The 20,462-nt window shown below is 43.4% G+C and overlaps 1 protein-coding gene across 1 annotated transcript in view; it reads right to left on the bottom strand.

Annotated features, from left to right (window-relative positions):
- The window catches only part of Klhl5 (kelch like family member 5), a 59,903-nt gene extending 39,627 nt beyond the window's left edge, over window positions 1–20,276 (bottom strand). The window contains exon 1 of the mRNA XM_021163073.2: window positions 19,975–20,276. The gene's annotated coding sequence lies outside the window, so the exon portion shown is untranslated. The remainder of the gene's footprint in view (window positions 1–19,974) is intronic.
- Window positions 20,277–20,462: the final 186 nt, after the last annotated feature.

Raw genomic sequence — 20,462 nt, 5'->3', positions numbered from 1 at the left:
ATACATTGAATGTATGCCTGCTTACAATAGTAGCTGTTCTGAGCAGGCTATCAGACAGGCTCCACGGTTTGAAAGGGACACCAGAATTGGGTTGCAGAAGGACAAACAGCAGCAGTTAACTGCTGCCATTGTGACCAGAATTTAATTCACCCCTCTCTCACTCATAATGCCACTGTCACACATTTATAAGAATTTTGATTATTGCTAGAAGAAAGATCATACTATATATATACAATTGAACATTTTTCTTTTCTTTTTGAGAATATTTTAAGTTATGTGTATGTGATTGGATGCACATTTGAGTGCAGGTGCCTTCAGAGGCCAAAGGATTCAGATGTTGTGAACCACCACCCTACCTGGGTCTGGGAACTGAACTTAGTCCGCTGGAAGGGAACAACAAGTGCTCTTAACCACTAAGCCATCTCTCTAACTCTGCATGTTGCTTTGCTTATATAATTTCATACACACATGGGGATACTAACTAATAAACCTCTTAAACGGTTTTATGATATTTCATAGTTGTAAAACAGTTCATTACTCTCTCTCTCTGAGGTGTGCATGGTGGATCAGACTGTACATTTCAGAACTAAGGAAGCTGAAACAGGATCACTGCCATGAGTTTGCGGCCAGTCTGGGTCACACCTCAAGTTCCAAGCCAGGCTTGTCTATATTGTGAGACTGTGTCTCACACCAAACCAAACCAAACCAAACCAAACCAGACCAGACCAGACCAGACCAAATCAGACCAGACCAGACCAGATCAGACCAAATCAGACCAGACCAAATCAAACCAAACCAAACCAAACCAAACCAAACCAAACCAAACCAAACCAACAGCACCCATCTTGCAAATAATAAGCTTTGAGTTGTTTTCAAGTGCTTGTTTGCTACTAAGGGCAACACTGAAGTAAGTGTCTTGGGAGGCTCTTACGCTGACACAGCTTAGTTCCTAGGAGAATCGCTGCATTGAAGGTATACGCACTTCAAATTTGAGTAGTTTAACTTTCCTCAAACCCACATTTCAACAGGAAAGAACCACCCTCCTCTCACCTCCCTCCGCAGGCCTGACACTGGCAATGAGACTGTAATTCTTTTGGCTCTAGAGGACGTATGGCCTTGAGCACATTTTTATAGGCCCATTGACCATTCCTGAACTGGCTACATCTATTTTTTTTCCTAGGTCATTTGTCTTTGTTTTACCATTAAGGAGAGACTTGCTATATAGTATACATTTTTAGAAGATATTGGTCTTGTTTTAGATTTTGTTTCTGGTCAATTTCCGGATGAACAGCAGCTAGGTTTTGTACCTTTAGAGGCATGCTAGAGTAACAAGAGTTTAAATCATAAGTAGAAGGCACAACGTATTTTCATGACAGGAACCAACCATGTAATTTTCACTAAGGTCCAGGGACAATGACAATTCATGCTCCTTCCCAAAGGGAGCCACAACCTTTGGCATAGGCTCCTTTTCTCAAACATATTCCTCTGTCCATTAGTGTCCTAAAATTAATTCATAGACTGGGGCTGGAAGTTTAGCACATGTGAAGGTTCAATTTCTCCCACTGCCTCCAAAAACAGTCAGTTGTCTGAGCCACTTGATGAATATATGAACTATGATATTCCAAACACACATACATATACATATTAATATAGTGTGCATATGAAACATAGGTTATATACATACGTGTGTGTGTGTGTGTGTGTGTGTGTGTGTGTATGACCACTAAAATCCCTTCTGTTGGTGACAAGACCATTGAGTTGTTCCTGGTTTTAAACATTTGTCAATACTGCTGCTATGTACACTCTTGTATATCATCACAGTTATGTGGGGGCTATTACATTATGGGAACACATGTGCTCCACTCTGGCCTTTGCCATCAGTTCACTCACCTAAAGCAGTGCCTGAAAACTCCGTCTATCCAGTCGACACTGGCAATATCAGTCTTTTTTTTTAAGATTTATTTTGTTTGTAATTGTGTGAATATGTATGTGCATGCAGTGTCTGCAGAGAACAGAAGAGGGTGTCAGATTCCTTGGAGCTGGAGTTAAGGTGCTGGTAAGAAGCCTACCGTGGGTCCTGGGAATTGAACTCAGGTTCTCTAAAGAGCACTGCACACAGGTTACCCCTGAGCCACATCTCCAGCCCATCAGTCCTTTTATTCTTGGTCTTTTTTTGTGGGATATAGAGAGTTTTGTTTTTACATTCCATTTGATTATGAGTGACAGTGAGTGGCTTTTCATTTGAATTTATTTTTCAGATATCAACATGGATGTTTAAGACCTCTTCCTCTGTATTCTTCCCATCTTAGCTCATCCCCCCTCTTTGTGGAAGCTATTACATCTCTCATATTCCCTTTATGATAGCCTGAGCACTACTGTTACTAGGCCATGAAAATCAGCATCTGTTTGCTCATGAGACAGGGTCTCACTATGCAGCCCTCGATGACGAGGAACTCAATATGTGGACCAGGCTGGCTTCTAACCCCCTGAGCTCCACGTCCCCCTTAGTGCTGGGATTAAAGGTGTGCACCACCACACCCAGCTGGCAAGCATTTCTGTTAATAATACTTTTGTTTCTGACCCATTGGCTTTTACTCCTCAACATAAGACTGTTTCAACCAAACATCCAGGTCTGGAGAGAAGCACTCACTAGGCTGGAGGAAGGGCTCAGGAGTTGAGCACTGGCTGGGCATATAGAAGACACTGGGTTCAATCACAAGGACTTTCCCCGATACACCTTAGCGTTGAATGATCAGAATGGGCTTCACTAATTAATCTATGTGCGTAATTTCAATCCCTTAAGCCCCATCCCCTAACTTTCCTATTTCGTCCAAGGCGCTCACTACTGCCTGGCATTGCTCTTTGTTTACAGTCTATAAGGTAACTCCCAGTAGAACTGTTTGTCTGGATTCATCACTATGGCCCAAGCACTTGGCAAGGAATCCTGCGATAAACAGATCTCCAGTGAATGAACCCAGCAAACACAACAACAGAAGCATGTGTCTAAGCTGCATATTGCAACTCTAAGGTAAATCAACAACCTATTATTTTAAAAATATGAGAGAAACATTTACCTTTGATGACAAAATCTTTTAAAGACTGTCTCAACTTGCGGGGGAAGTCACAGCGTGACGTTATAAAAATGTCTTTTTTCCTGTTTCATTCTTGAGGTATTACACTTTCATCTAACGGATTAAACTTTGTACCTCTTTTTACCTCAATAGCTTTGCTTTCCTGCAAGTTAAACTTGAGATACCAACATTGGTATATTGTTTAAAACAGATAATGAATCTATTATGAATACATTTTTCAAAAAGTAATTAAGGACCTGTCTGAAACATCTGCTTTAAATCTGCTCAACTGTCAGACTGTGAGTTCCTGTCTCTACCCAGTATTACAAGGAAAGCAAGAACATGTCATTAAGACAGAGTGCAGTGACCACTCTTGGAGGGGTGGCATTTGGAGCTCTGCATTTGGAGTCTTCCATGCCCGGGCCTTAGATGTGGAATAGAGTTTCTGTGTTCTTTTCCCATCATTGACTTGTTTTTAGCTCTGGTTGGAGCCAATCATTTAAATCACTAATATCTGGTCTCTAGCTTACACAGTAAATCATTATCATAAAAATCTCAAGACAAACAGTCAACTAACCTGATTCCTTGGGAGCTCCCAGAGATTGAACCATCAATCAAAGAGCATGATGGGCCTAGGCCCCCTACACATATGTAGCAGATGTGTAGCTTCGTCTTCATGTGGGTTCCCCAACAACTGAACAGCGACTGACCCTGACTCTGTTGCCTGCCTGTGGATCTTGTTCCCCTAACTGGGCTGTCTTGTCTGCCCTCAGTGGGAAAAGATATGCCTAGACCTGCAGTGACTTGAGGTGCCATGGTGGGTTGATGGGGGGGCACCCCCTTCTCAGAGATGAAGGGAGGAGAGATGGGGGGAGCTGCAGTTGGAATATAAAGTGAATTAATAAGTAAGCAAATAAATAAATGGGAAAAAGTCAAGTGGAAGGTGATCTCACATGAATGGCTTACTGAATACTGACTAATCAAAGACTGGGTCCTGCAGTTGGGTAAGGACTAGGATCTAAGGAGATGATTTAGAGACAGACCTCAAGATGATTTTGAGAATGGTGAAAATGGTTTTCAGAGGGAAGATGCAGTGAGCAGAGAAAACAGACCATGACAATGTGAGAAGCAGTTTAAACTCGGAAGCAAACAACAAGATTTGAAAGGGAGATGAATGTTAAAAACATAGTATTGTCGAGACTGGCTTAAGATGTTTGTGGCTAATCAAGAGAAGTTAAAAAAATTAGTATTTTCAGGCCTGCATGGTTGGGAAAAAGGATGCCGAAGACGAGAAAACTGGGAGGCAGATTTGGAACGACCAAAGTGTTGCTTATTTTAATTATAAATGTAGGAACTGCATCAGCCAGGGTTCTCTAAAGAATCAGAACTGATAGGATGAATATACACATATTAAAGGGAATTCATTAGAAAAGTTTGCAGAATGTGATCTGGAAAGACTGGGAACCTGGGATTTATGCAGTCTACAAGGTTGGATGTCTCGGTAGTCTCAGTCTGGTGCTAGAATGCGGGAGAGCTGCTGGTCTTCAGGCTATGCTGGAATCCAGAAATAGGCTCTAATACCAGTGAAGAAATAACCAGAGCAAAGGGACAGACAGACTTGGCAACAAAAGTGAGGGCAAATACTCCCAAAGCAAACTGACTTTCTCCTATGTCCATTTATCTAGGCTGGTCTTCTGGCTTCAGAAAATCTGATCAAGAAAATCTTTCACAGCTGTGCTCAGAAGCCTGCCTTTTAGTTGATTCCATATATAGGCAAGTTGACAACTAAGATTAGCTATCACAAGTCTACCACTTGCCAAGTTGACACAAATCACATCTTATGCCATGATAAATTTCCAATGAAAACAGTAACAGGACATAATTTTGCCTAGCATGGCATGCTGATCCCATGAACAACTGCAAAGGCAGCATGTGCTTTAGAACAGGTAGCAAAGCTTGAAGAATGCTTAGTCTTTCAGTCTCTCAAAACTTAAATATGGCAGCCAGCCATAGTGACACACCTTCAATTCCAGCACTCAGGAAACAGACAGACACGTCTCTGTGAGTTCCAGGACAGCCAGGGCTACATAGTGAGACCCTGTCTCTAAACGACAACAACAAAACCCTCTTAAATATGATAATATAGACTTAAAACATTTAACCACTGATATTTTCTCAATTGATGTTACATTATACAATAAATAGAGGGGAAAAAAGAAATAAGGAAAACACAAATATTGTCTTAATGTATGCATATATTCACAAATGTGTTTTTAACAAAAAATAGAACAAACAGTCTCATGTCAGTTATAGCTTATTTCTGCTGGCCTTAGCTGGCATTCATAACTACCTTCCTCTACTGCCTGTTCTTCACTTCCTCCACCCTTCACCTCAGCAGGTCTTGGCTCTTTCTCTGGAGAATAGAACAATGCCTTCATTCTGGAAGGATCCCTTTGCTGTTCTGCATGGATTACGCTGTAGTTTCCCACTGACTTTAATCACAGGACATGGTAGCACAACAGACACCCTAAAGGATCTCCTGTATTTCAGACACATCTTCCTTGCTTCAGTCACCTCCCCTAACACTGCTTATTCCTTTCTTAGCCTGTTGGCTTCCAGCATCAGAAGCTCAGAAGTGGCGGTGGGGGAGGGGGTGTTTGTTTTACCTTCTGACAGAAGTGCTCACCTGTCTGGAACCAAAACCTCTAGGCCAGCAGAAGTTAAGGTCACCGGAACAGGAAGCACAATTTTCCCAGTAGTCACTAGGGATGATAGTGAGCGGACCCATCCTTATTCCCAAGCCTTGGTCCCAGGACCTATGAATCCTGGCCATGAGAGAAACAGTACCATATATCACACACTGATTCAGAACATATACTTTTGGAGAACCATGCTTCAGCCTGCCAGGTTGCTGCCACCTCATTGCCCCTGTAAGTGAGTCATTAGAAGGTCATTCTGCCATTCTACCAAGGCAATTTTTTTTAGGGTGTTAGGGAACACAGTAAGACCAGGGGATTCCATGAGCATGGGCCTAATGTCACACTTTTCTGGATGTGGTCAGAAGTGATGCTATGTGGAATGCTAGGATAGCGGCTAAAGCATTCTCTAAGTCCATAGATGGTGGTTTTGGCAGAGGCATTACATGCAGGAAAGGCAAAGCCATAACAAGAATAAGCATCTATTCCAGGAAGGACTAAACATTGCCCTTCCCACAAAAGTTCAATGTAGTAACCTTGCCAGTAGGTTGCAGGCTGATCATCCTGGGGAATGGTGACATAGGGGCTCTGTGTTGGCCTCTGCTGCTGGTATATCTGGTACTCAAGAGCAGCTAGAGCCAAGTCAGCTTCGGTGAGCAGAAGCCCATGTTGTTGAGCCCAAGTTTAACCTTCTGATTGGTGCCTGCACATTGTACAGAGCCAGCCGGTCCCTAGTCTTCTCTTCCTTAGTTAATCACGGTAGGGCACATCCCATGAGGCCATAGGTGCATTCTTGGGAGCAGAGGCACTGCATCAGGAGTAGAAGAGGCATTTAGGAAGCTTCTTCATGTAGCTTGCTGGTGCCCTCAGAACCCACCTTGGCCCTATCATGTGTATCACTTCCATTTGATAATGGGTTGTTGCTGAGCACACCCTACTTTATGGCTTGGTGGATCAGATAATACCCTAGCTCATGGTGGACAGCTTAGGTCTCATTGTCAAATGCTGTTTCTACCGAGGCTCAATAGCTGGCTAAGAGCTGACCCTCAAATGGTTCCCTTTAGCAGACGGTGCTAAAGCTATGCTCCAAAATCCCAAGGGTCTATGTTTTGATTCACCTATAGGGGCTTGCCAGTGACTCTGAACAGCATTCCTATCTGCCTGTGACATGGCAGGTACCAGTAGGTCTCTTGGATGGAGCAGTCTGTACAACTGCCTGGGCCTGCTGAAGAGTCTTTTCCTGTTCCAGGCACCATCCATGGCTAGCAGCTTTCTGAGGCACTTAGTGTGTGCTGCCCCCAGAATCCAGAGAGACCCACTAAACACTGCTGCTTTCTTGGTGGTGGGAGGGGCCAAGTTTAACAACTTATCTTTCACCATAGAAGGAACATCTCTGCATATCTCACAGCACTGGCCTTCTAGAAATTTGACAGAGGTGGAAGCCCCTGAATTTTGGTTGGGTTTCTCTCAAAATGCACAAATGCACAAGTCTAAAGAGGTTGCTGCCTCCTGTTCACTTGGTTCCATCGGCATATCGTCATCAGTTATGTAGTACACCCGTGTGATACTTTTATGGAAGAGACAAATAATCCAGATCTCTCTGAACTAAGCTAGGACACAGAGATGGAGAATTAATATATCCTTGAGGTACAGTGGTCCAGGTGTACTGCTGGCCTCGCCAGCTGAAAGCAAAATGGCTTCTAGTGGCCCTTAAGGACAGGTACCACCAAGAAGGAAGGCATTTGCTAGATCAGTAGCTGCGCTCCAGGGAGTGGAGTGTGGCCTTTTGAATAAGAAATGTCCCCTACGATCGATCTCAGACCTTTGAACACTTGGTCCCCAGATGGAGGAACTGTTTGGGGATGTTTATGTGGCACAGTCTTGCTGGAGGAAGCACATCACCGAGCTTTAGATTAAAAGGCCTGCATCATTTCCAGTTCACTTCCTCTGCTTCCTGCCTGTGGTCCAAGATGTGAGTTCTCAGCTTTCAGTTCCTGCCTGCCGATTGGTGCCACGTCTCCCTGCCATGATAAATTCCTATCCCTCTGGACCCATAAGCCCAGAAAGATTTGTCATGGTATTCTATCACAGCAAAGAACAGTAACTAATACGACAACCAAATGGATACAGATTATAGGGATCTATAGTAGAACCTAGCTTATCTTTCAAGATTAACTGATTTAAGAAATAAAAGCTTCAGTATGTGCTTTTTGCTTTGCTGCAGAGCTGAGATTGAACCCAGGGCCTTGCACACACCAGGTAAATCCTCTGCTAATGGTCTGCATCCCCAGCCCTTGGTTTTTGACAAAACACCTTACCACGAAAGTGAAAGTGCCCTTCAACTTTCTGTGTAGCCTAAAGAGGCCTTAAACTCACAACTGTCCTCCTTCTTCCTCTCCTGTGCGCTAGAATTACAGGCCTGTGTCCAGATACCTTTGAAACACCAAATTAAGATTGATATTACAGTGATAAATCACCCCTGTTAAAAATAATTGGGGGATATTTCTCATTTAATCAGTAAATAAAAAAATAAAATAAATATGAACTTTTAGTTCTAAGGGATTTGGTTTTATAAGCTCCCTGGCACATCAAAAGCTCAGCAGTTAAGAGCCCTGAGAGAGAATGAAAAACAAAGTGTGGCTTCATGGTTAGGCCCATCCAATAAGGGATTTACCCAAATAAAAGCACTGTAACACATAACTATAAGGTTAGGGTGGAAATGGAAGTGAAAGAAACTTTAACCTTAAAACTAAATTATGCCCTCATGCCATATGATGCTGTCATATCCCATAATAGTTGCTCAATTACCAAAATTGCTTATTTAATACATTTTCTATGATGATGACAGAAAGGATTATAGCTTTCAAAGCATCTATAATTCAGGAGCTGGTATTTAATTTAAAAGTTGCAATACAAGGGATGGAGAAATGGCTAAGTGGTTCAGAGCACTCAATGCTCTTCTAGAGGACTTGGGTTCAGTTCACAATGGCTCACTACCTCTGTCTGTAACTCCAGTTCTAGTGACCCAATGCCTTCTTCTGGCCTCGTTAGGCATCAGGCTTTCAGTGTGGTACACACAAATGTGTGAAGGCAAAACACTGATACACATACAAATAAATGCATCACAAAGAATTGCAGAACAGTAGGATAAAGACACTCAAGGCATGCAGGAATATGCTAAGACAGTTGCCGGGGTCAGTGGTAGACTACTGGTCGACCTGAAGTCCTTAGTAGAGGGCAAGCTCCCTTACCAGATAAAGCTGATGGCTAATGCTTTAAATGAAAATGTCAGCTATCATAAAGCTACATTTATGTGCCATTAATGACATTGTCTTAATTTGAATGTGTAAATGCACACTCATTCACTAGTCTTTTTGTATAGAACTAATGCCTTGCATTCAATATTCATCTCATACTGAGAGTGGTCTTATTGCATAAGCCGTATATGATCTATTATGTATGATTTTTACTTATGGTTTGTATAATGGAGAACTTAAAAGTATTTCTGAAAGAATATGAATACAGAGCAACCTGGTCATTATGAAAAAAAAATCTCATGTCAGGCAATAAATTAAACTCAATGCTTCTTTAATGGAGACAATGCAGTTAGTGATGTAGTCCATTTGTATTCTCGTCTGAGCCCCTTATTCTTTTGACCAGGCAGCTTGTTCATGGTCTTTGACAGGGACAACTTGGGGCTTTGATGACTTTTCTCTTCATCATTTATAATTATCTAGCCTTCATTAAATTTGACAGCAAACTTCAAACAGCTCATTTATACTGAAACATCTCAAAGCACTCAACTTAATTTTTTATGGAATTCTTTTTACAGTCATTAATTTAGATGTTTACTGATGTTACCATTACTCTAACTTTGCAGCTACTAAAGACGAGCTTGTGAATGAACACAATCAACTTTCAGATTAAGTGTGTACCCAACTGCACAGCTAGGGGAGGAGGGTGTGTGTCTACTCAGGAGCAGCCACTGGAGCCTGGTGATCCCTGGGCCCTCAGGATCCGTGCACACATTTCCTACAGGACATTAGGTTGAAGCAGGGAGTCAGCTCAGCCTGTTATTTTCTGACATTATCACTTAATGGTAGACAGAGTCTGGGTCGATAGCTAAACCAGTCACTTTGGGCAACTTACTCCCTTGTTTCTTAGTGTGACTACAACTATCTCCTAAGCACCTATTTCCTAGAGTGTATGTGTGTGGGGTAAGAACAGGCATCCCCTCCCCATCTGACAGATGCAGCTGCTCAAGCGAGGCTGACTGGGTTCTGGTGAGTTGAGGGTTCCATGCTTTGTATTTCAAGTGGATTATGCTGTCACTTGCTGCTCATAGCTACTCCATGGGCAGGTAGTTATAAACTCTACTGTGTAATCAGTCCTTGGCTACTCAGTGGGCTCTTCTTTCTTCCAGCCTTCTCTGCCCCTTTTCTTCCACCCATTCAATCCCCCAACACTAGATAGGAGAGAAAAAAACAGCTAGAGGGAAAAGGGGCATCGCTATCATTAGACCACTCCCTGTCATTATTCGTTCCATGAGGCAAGTTTGATCTCTGCTATCAGGACATCTAATTTCTCCTTGTTTCTTCTTTGTGCACAACTACTTAATAAACCACAACCCACAACAACTAACCTCTTGGGCCTTATTTATATACCCTCGGAAAAGTCCCCAGAATCCCAAACATCACACAATCACAGAAACGATAAGCAGCTGGCAAAGCATGCAGCCCTGTGAAGAGCACAAGGCAAATCATAGTCACCTGCTGTGGATGATCTGAAGCAGCCCCATACCCCGCACCTGGGATTAAAATGAAAACTATTCCCATAATGTTTGTTTTTAAAAGTTCTCAGTACACGACTATACCAAACATGGAGCAGACTCAGAGTATGGCTGACTTGTTTAAGCTCTGTGTGCAGCAGAGGACACTAAACTGAACTGAAACTGGTTGCCAGTGCGATCAGGTTAAACTATCGGTAAACAAGGCAGTGTAGCCCTGGCTGCCCTGGCCTTGCTTTGTAGACCAGGCTGGTCTTGAATTCACCAAGATCTGCCTGCTTCTGCCTCCCAAGTACTGGACTAAAGGCTTGTGCTGCCACAAGCCTGGCCTTAGTTCACGTTTTTAAAGAAGAGGGAGAGAGAGACTAGTTTTCAACTGCCTGAAGAATGTATCATTTCTTAGACAAAAGCACTTATGCAATTCCTCACAGTTGCAATTAAACAGGAAATGGCACTAATGTCCAAACACAAGTCCTCAACTTCTGTTACCTTCTTCCTCCCAGTTTTTGGTGTTTGCCTATGAAACAAAGTGTTCACCCATACATCAGACTAGTTTCCATTATCTGTCTGTCCTAATGTCTGGTAGGAAAACAAGGAGCAACTCACAGAACTGGCTGTTATGTATCCCACTCCCTTTTAAACTCGTCTAGAAAAAAATCACAGCTGATACTATAATAACTGCTTAATTATAACAAAATATTTGGTTTTGAAAATACCCTTTTAAGGCAAGTGTGGTGACTCATGCCTGTAATACCAGCAGTTGAGAGGCTGAGGCAGGAGGACTGACATGAGTTCCAGGTCAGTCTGTGATTTGTCACCTAATGAATTTCAGATCAGCCAGGGCTACAGAGTGAGATCCTATTTCAGAGGACGAACAAGTCTGTCAGCCAAGCGTGCACTCCTTTAATCCCAGCACTCTGGAGGCAGAGGCAGGCGGATCTCTGTGAGTCTGAGGGCAGCCTGGTCTACAGAGTGAATTTCAGGGATCCAGAACCACACGGTGAGACAAGCAATCTAGCAGATGAAAAATAGTCTTTTATGGCTGGAGGTGTAGCTAAGAACATGTTCTTAGCACATGTGAGACCCTGAGTTCAGGTTTCAGCATTTGGAGAAGAAATCAGAAGAGTCTTGGGTAGCTGGTAAAGGGAATGGGTTTCCTTGGCACACACTTCTCTTAGTTTGCGCATAGACACATTTTCAGGGCACAAGGATGGAAGCTGAGAGGCCACCTAGATGGAGAGAAACATGGCTAACTTCTTGCCTGATCCATGATTTGGCAAATGTGCTGTGGCACCCAAATGTCTTATGTGTCATAAAAAGCTACAGCGTGAGTAACTGTGATTTTGTCTTTTACTGACCTGAACCAAATCCTGAAGTGTTTCTGTTCCCTTGAAGCTTTACAGCAATGGAGATGAGAAAGGTAATCAATCAATCAGCACCCTTCAGGCACAAACACAACACCAGGTGTCTGTGGTCTCTGAACACATAACGGGAAATCGCAGACAGACTTGAGCTGAGGCAGGATCAATCAAATTTTCCAAGTGCTTATGTTAGAACAGCATACAGTTGGTAAGGAAATGGGAATAAAGAACAATTTAAACAACAGAGGGGAGACAAATGTGATGGCACAGGGAGAGACAGAGAGAATGAGTGTGAGTTAGAACCTGAATGTGAGGATAGGGATGAACTAACAGAGCCCTCACCTAGGAAGCATGAAGCCCTGGGTTTGATCTTCACCTATTCATTCATTCATTCATTCATTCATTCATTCATTTATTAATTTATAGACAGCCTTGGCTGTCCTGGACTTGCTTTGTAGACCAGGCTGGCCTTGAATTCATCAAGATCCTTCTGCTTCTGCCTCCCAAGTGCTGGGACAAAAGGCTTGCACTGCCATGCTCAGCCTTAGTCCATTTTTTTTTTAAAGGAGGGAGGGAGAGGGAGAGGGAGGGGGAGAGGGGGAGGGGGAGAGGGAGAGGGAGAAAGAGAGAGAAACTAGTCTTCAAATGCTCATAATTACAAATGAGTTCGTTACTACAAATGTTAACTAAGCCAATGTCATTCAACAACTCTCTGGCTTGCCCTAACATGAAACTTAAAAGAATAGCAATTAAAAAAAAAAAAGCTGTTTTATAGTTCCAACTAAAAGCACAATTGGACAAGGGAGTGAATGAAATGGCAGATCAATGGACATCAGCAGTGACTAGAATCTCTCAGTGTTAAATGTATCTTAGGCTAAACTCAATGTTCTTTTTTTTTTTTTTTTTGGTTTTTCGAGACAGGGTTTCTCTGTATAGCCCTGGCTGTNNNAACTCAGAAATCCGCCTGCCTCTGCCTCCCAAGTGCTGGGATTAAAGGCGAGCGCCACCACGCCCGGCTTAAACTCAATGTTCTTAAGAGGCTCTTCATCTGAGTGCTGGTGGCACACGCCTTTAATCCCAGCACTTGGGAGGCAGAGATCGGTTGAACTCTGAGTTTGAGGCCAGCGTGGTTCTACAGAGTGAGTTCCAGGACACAGAGAAACACTGTTTCAAAAATACAAGAGTCCCTTCAGGGTGGTCTTCTCAACCTCCAGCGGGGTCTGGGGGTGACAAGAAATAACTTGGACTAGCTAGTGAATGTAATCACAATACAGTGCATTTATGCACAAAACTGTCAAAAATTTGAAAATATAATGAATTAAAAAATAAAAAAGAGAGTTCCAGGACAGCCAGGGCTATACAGAGAAACCCTGTCTCGAAAAAACCAAAAAAAAAAAAAGAAAAGAAAAAAAAATAAAAAAAAAAATAAAAAAGAAAAGACAAGCTGGGTCTAGCCTCTTTGAAGGACTGCTGAGACTTTCCATAATTTTAAGGTCCTGTAAGATGCAGAATTGATTAGCCCGTCTTTCCACAAATAGCAGGAAGAAATGAAGTAGCCCTTCTCCAACCTCTCCACTCTAGCCTTCACAGGGCAATCACACCTTCTAAAGGACGATTCTTGACTACACCATTATAGCTAAAATCTTCATTCATTTTCAATCTCCTACTCAGTCATAAAAGCCAAATTGTTTGGCATGGCATTCAGAGTTTTTAATGTCTTAGTCGTCCCACCAGCATCATACCTTACTATCTATTCATCTATCTCATACTTCATCTATAATTAAAAATAATTAAACACATAGATCAAATCAAGGAAAATAAATACTATTGAATACTTCCAAACGAGCTCATACACTCACTACGGACATTTGAGTTAGCAAACCTTTCCCCTTGTACATTTAAAGTTAACTCTCTTAGCTGTGTCCCTGCAATGGCAATCTGTAGAATTAGGTATGTTAACTACATTCAAGGTGACATTGCTCCTAGTAAAGATGACTTCCCGGGTTACTCAGCTTGCATTTGGAGTCATATAAAGAAACCCCAGCTTTGGGGGGCTCTTATGATAATTCATATCCTTTCCACGATCCTGGAAGCTAAGTTTATGGAGCTGTAAGAGACTTCATGTGTTGAAGGACATGGAGTTTTAAAGCTAGTGGCTTCGGTGGCCCCCTAGTTGAGCCTCTTTTGAGATATTACTCAGATGGTACAAGCTGCTTGTACGGACTTCTGTGAAGATCACGTCTACCAATCGGGAACACCAGCACAGGCCTGCTGATAAGCTGCCGTCACTGTAGGACTGTCTTCTGAACAAGGAAGCTTCTGGTAGTTTCCTGCACCACACTGTTTAGATGAGTCCACACCCATCCTGCATTTACACAGCGACACAGGCGTGAGGACATTTCAGAGCCTCGAGATCCTCTGCAGTCTGAACCCAAGACCCTCCTTTAGCCTTTACCCCTGATGGGTCTTAGCTGTCATGCACAGCTAGTTATGCCTGTTCATATAGATGAGGTCTCACTGTAAGCCCTGGCTGATCTGGAACTTGCTACTTGGCTCAGGCTGGCTCCGTCAAACTTGCTTTGATCCTTCTGCCTTCAGCCTTCTAAGTGCACCTATGCACCACCATACCCAGTTCCTAAACCAAACACGTTTTTTTTTTTTTTCTCACCTCCCTCATGTTTTTCTGGTAATCTGCTCTTCCCGATATCACATATACCCACCCCTCAGCCGCCTACTGAAATGCAGCTATGGATACCTTTTGTCTGGGAAGAGACCTTGCTACAGAAGATGAGCACACAATGATAATAGAAAATACAAAGTTGCTGGGAATAAAAATGAAGTCGGTGAAGAAATGTAACAACAGGATGTTAAAATCTAAAATGCCCACATAGAAGCTGTCCTGGAGAGCAGTCTGTTTGGTAGGAAACTGCTGAACGAGTAGCATGGACTTTCTTTCTGCAGTAATAGCTTTGAGGTGAAGCCAGGGAGTCTCGAGTCAGGACTGAAGGACATGAAGGTAAGAGGCATACAATTCAGTCACCTATATCTTAGGAGAGGAAGAAATGAATGAAAGGATTTTTTTTTTAAAGGCATTTGCCTGTGTGTGGAGAGTGCATACACTAGCTACAAATCAACTCCAAGATTTCCTTCTCATCCTGATTATCATAATCAATCTGTCCCAGGACAACTTGCACACTGATGCTAATTGTCTTAGTCAAGGTTTCTATCCCTGCACAAAGATCATGACCAAGAAGCAAGTTGGGAGGAAAGGGTTTATTCAGCTTACACTTCCACATTGCTGTTCATCACCAAGGAAGTCAGGACTGGAACTCAAGCAGGCCAGGAAGCAGGAGCTGATGCAGAGGCCATGGAGGAATGCTACTTACTGGCTTGCTTCTCCTGGCTTGCTCAGCTTGCTTTCTTATAGAACCCAAGACTACCAGCCCAGGGATGGCACCACCCACAGTGGGCCCTCCCTGCTTGATCACTAATTGAGAAAATGCCTTACAGAAGGATCTCATGAAGGCATTTCCTCAAGGAAGGCTCCTTTCTCTGTGATAACGCCAGCTTGTGTCAACTTGACACACAGAACCAGCCAGTACACTAATCACACAGATTTTTTTAAGTGGCATCTCAGACTTCTTTAACCTCAGACTTCTCAGACGCTACTAGAACAGGGCCTCCTTCTTATCTACAAAGTTGCCAGTGACTTTGTTGTTGTTTTAGAGTCAACTCCATTATTTCCAAATTCTGACAGTGAGAGCACTTAAGCCTTAAGTGGTTCTCAACCTTCCTAAGGCTGTGACCTTTTAATACAGTTCCTTGTGTTTCAGTGACCCCAATCATAAAATTATTTTCGCTGCTACTTCAAAACTGTGATTTTGCTACTATCATTAATCACAGCGTAAATATATGATATGCAAATGGTATTGGGTGACTCCTGAGGAAGGGTCATTCCATCCCCAAAGGGTGGTGACCCACAGTCAGGAGCCACTGCGAACGCCAACCTCCACAGTGCATTGACAAAATGCTAGGCTTGGAGAAACTGCCAAAGTTCTAGCTTCAACCCTGTGAACTCTTAGATTAAAGCGCCCTTGTAAGAGCAAAACAGAGAAAGGCTAGTCAATAGAGAAACAGAGCAATGACATGAACATACAGAGAGAAGCTGGAAAGAAACCACACAGAGAAAGCAGCCCTGCTCTACTATCAGTGATGCCAAGGGCCTCGAGGCCCAACTGGGCTTCTGGTCTCTGACATCAACACAAAGCTACATTACTGCTAACAAAACATTCTGGTTGCTTAGACTAGTTCAAGTAATTTTATATAACTTGTTAGGAAACGAACCTTAAGAGCAAAACAAAGAGAGAAGAATACAGTGTTTGTGTGTTTGAGTGTGTGTGTGTTACACTCCAAAATTTGTTAATGCCGCCTTCAAAAGAAGGAGAGAACTCAAATTATAGCAATTTTCTTTTGGCATTAGAATCTCTCATTCACTATTTTATTTTCAGAAGACCTAACAGTGCCTTATACACATTTAACAAATGTTTATTGAATGGACATACAATTCAAAATGAAACTCACTTGATCAAAATAGTACATCTAATTGTGGGGTTTTTCAATAGCGTTTCATTTCAAATTAAGATGTTCTTTATAATCCTCATTACCATAATTCTATCTAAACACACGTGCACGCGCGCGCACACACACACACACACACACACACACACTCACACAGAAATGCTGTTTTCCAGTTTTTTAAATAGAAGACTGGAAATCATGGTGGGTCCAGCTTATTCGGATCCTGTGTTAACTCTCAGGGTTATGAAGTCTGCTCAGTAGAGTGGTCATTAAGACTGTTCACAGACCGTGCCAGGTCTCTTCCTTCTCGAGCAGGGTAAGGTAGCATTTCCCTACTTCTTTGAAGTTAGGTATAGCTATGAGTTATGTGGTCACTTCCAATGGGAGCCTTGAAGAGTCACTGTGCTGTTATTACCCAGCACATCCTTTCCTCTCTCCTTCCAAGTGTGGAAGAATGCGCTGAGATGCAGTCTAACAGCCTGGGGGTCAAGTGACCACCTGAAACAGAGCTTTTATGCTGACCCTCATCAGACATATAGTAGGACAGAGATAAACCTTTGCTGACTTAAACCACTAGGATGTGAGGATCTTCTGTGACCACAGCCTAACCTATTCTGTTTGATACTCAGCAAACATCTTTTTTTCACAAACAGGGTGAAGAGAATAAATAGCATTGGCTCTCAATTTTTCAGAACGGTAACATTTTGTATACCAGTGCCCCTTCCCCACCACCACCAAAAAATGTTTGTATAGAGTATTGTACTCCCATAGGTTAGCTCCAGATAAAATTTCAAACCAACTCCTCATCCTCTCAGCCCTCACTGCCTGACTTCTGAAACCCAGGATCAAGAATATCTGGATAAGATGTGAGTCTTGGTAATCCAAACTCTTGCCTCCTGGTCTCATTTGCATCCTCCAGGCTGTTTTACTACCAGTAAATTCTCAGCATTTATCCCACGAATGAACTGTTTGCTATAACCACACTAGTCTTATAAACTAGAATATAGATCCAAAAGGCTCATAAACTTGCTGGAAATAGCCCCAAACATTAATAAGTTCAATTATAGTTTTTGGGTTTGTTGCTGTTGTTATTGTTTTGTTCCAGATCTCTCTCTCCTTTTTGTTGTTGTTTTGAGACAGGGTCTCAAATCTCACTATGTTACCTTGGATGGTCTGGAACTTGCTATTTAGGCCAGGCTGGTCTCGAACTCATAGAAATCTGTATACCTCTGTCTCCAGAATGCTAGGATGAAAGGCCTGGACCACCACATCTAGCTCTTTTGCTCTTTCTACTATGTGGCATGTTTTCTGAGATCTTTGATAGCTACAGAATGTAGGGGTTTACAGTAAACTAATAGTACAAATAATGTTTGTGATAAGATAGCATGCAAATCACATATTTAAATTCTCTAGTAATTCAAGGATTTTTACTTGCCTAAACCTAATTCTAATTCTCAAAGAGTAAACATTCTGAAGCATGAATGGAAAGGCCTATAGGTCATGTGGTCCAAGAGGCAACTTGCTGAACATCTACGGAGTATGTGAGTAGCCTCTTCCTTTGATGTATGCAGTGTTAAAACCCTGACTTCTGGATTAACTTCATTTTGGTCCTTACCAAACTCACTAACTTCAAACACTTTGCTCTCCAGTTCTTATCGGTTCTCAAGCTATAAGAAAATATCCATGAAGAGCTGCTTTATTACATTTGGAATCGGTCACAACATGTATTCTTCCATCAATCAATTTTACAGCAGTATGGTTAAAAAAAAAACTTTCAAGAAACTCTGCGGAAAAAAAAAGCATCTATCTAATCCAGATATCTCGAGTTTATCTGAGCTCAGAATCTTTTCCCATCTCCCCTTGTCCTGGAGCTGGGACAAAGAGAACCTTGTGTAGAGCAGACAAGTGAGTCCCTTGCCACCGAGCACAGCTTGGGAAATACTAGTTCAGATCATCACAACCAGGAATTCACAGAACATAGACTTCTAATTTCAACATGCCCTATGTTAAGAACACTTTTTGGGTGTGTGCATATGTGTGTGTCTGTGTGCACACGCGCTTGTGCACGAGTGTGCGAGCCCGAATTTACGATTTTCTGCTGGGGATCTTTTAAAAATGTCAGTTTAATGTCACCATCTCTCTTCCTTTTCTCAGGGCCCATAAAAAGCTGTTTCTCTCAGGCCTCATTACTAGAAAATGCCTTGCTTATGCAGAAGAACTGACTTTTTAAACTGTGGCATCATGAACATGCTGTCGCTTATTGTGTTTCTTTCCTGGCTCTAAGGACGTTCAAAACCCAAAGCAAGCCTCAGGTGTAGCACAGGACCTGAGAGCAAACATTGTCTATTCCCCCCCCCCCAGCCTGGCTTTTTCCTCAACCTCAATATTCTCATCTAGTTTAACTATATTGTACACATCGACCCAAAACTGCTTCAAATATCTGGATATACATACCCTCTGTGAGTATCTATGTTCGTCTTCTTTTTCCTACAACTTTGTATCTATTTCTCTGTCCTTGTCACAAAAATATTAGTGTCTTCGCCTTTACCTAAAAGTGTTTTACATAAATCCCCATATGGAACATAAACATTCATTACAGGTAGTTAAACCTGTAAATGCTGAAAGTAAGAGGAAAAAAAAAGTTGTGAGTCCCTCCCCCCACCCCAACAGCGATCTAATTAATAATAAAAAGCCTTATTAAACTGTTTATTAACAGGAAGATTTATTACACTCCTTCCTAACAGAAAGGAGAATTAACATTTATTGTGCATCGGTTAAACTGGCAGATACATAGTATAGCAGTTCCATTTTCAAAACAAAGTTGGAGGGCATCTGCCAGCGCATAATTCTTGAGCCATGCAGAAGAAATTAACCTCTCATGGCGGTGGAAGGGGAGTGGGGATACACTCTGTATATCCCTTTTAGTAAAAGTCTCAAAACTCAGATGAGATAGTCATAATGACAACCATGTATAGTCTCTGACAGCCAAGTTCCCCCAGCAGCTTCTAATTGCGGAACACGCACTGAAGCAACTGTCTAAATGCCAAAGTTGTGACCAGTCAAAACCAAACCCAGGAAACTACAATCATATTCTCTATTTTTGAGGTTAAGGCCATTACTTAAAAACTTTAACAAGGTGTGTATGTTGTAGGGAGTCCGAAATAGTTTCCAGAGTGTGTGTTTTATTCTTGGGAACAATTCTGGAGATCAGCACTTGCTCCACCCGCCGGGCCATCTCAGTGCCGCGTGGAGAACTTTGAGCAACTCCAGGGCGGCAGGGCCGCGTTCCGGGGGGAAAAAGGAGGGGGGGTTTGAGAGGGAAACCGGGTTCGAGTCCCGGTTGCAGCTCGAAAGCCCCCAGCCCGGGCCGGCTCCTAAGGTGGGCAGGTCACCCTGGCCAGCGAGTCCTCGGACCCCGAAGGGTCGCATGTATGTAGGGAGCTGGCCTTAGCCCACCGCGCCGAGGAGGAAGTCGCACTTACCGCGGGGGGTCAGGAGGGAGGCCCGGGGTCACCGTGGCGCGGGGCGGCGGGCGGGGAGGCTGCGCGGGGCGCGGGTGGGCGCGCTCAGCGGAGGGATGCTCGGCCCCGCGTGCGCCCCCAGCCCCTTCCCCACAGCGTCGCCCCGCGCAGCGGCCCTCCCGGGCCGAGCCACTCCTCTCCGTCAGGCGACGCCAGGCCAGGAGTCAAACTTGTCCCGCAGCCCCTGAGGGGGCGGGCGGGCACGCGCGCGGGAGTGAGTGGGGGTCGGGCACACGCTCGCCGGTTAGTCCCGGCGCGGCCGCCCCGCCCCACGACAGCAGACCCCGCCCACCACCGAGTCCCGCCCGCTCCGCCCAGGCTGCTAAGCTCCGCCCCCTCGCAGCTGGGTCCAAAGACCGAGAATTCCGTTCTCCTGAAGGGGACAGGTCCCGGCTGGGAGAGCCTGGGCACCGGGGACATCCTCATACTGGGCGGGGCTCCGGCGAGGG

The sequence above is a fragment of the Mus caroli genome, chromosome 5 (genome assembly GCF_900094665.2).
Source record: "Mus caroli chromosome 5, CAROLI_EIJ_v1.1, whole genome shotgun sequence".
Taxonomy (NCBI): domain Eukaryota; kingdom Metazoa; phylum Chordata; class Mammalia; order Rodentia; family Muridae; genus Mus; species Mus caroli.
This window is presented reverse-complemented; position numbering and strand designations above follow the sequence as displayed.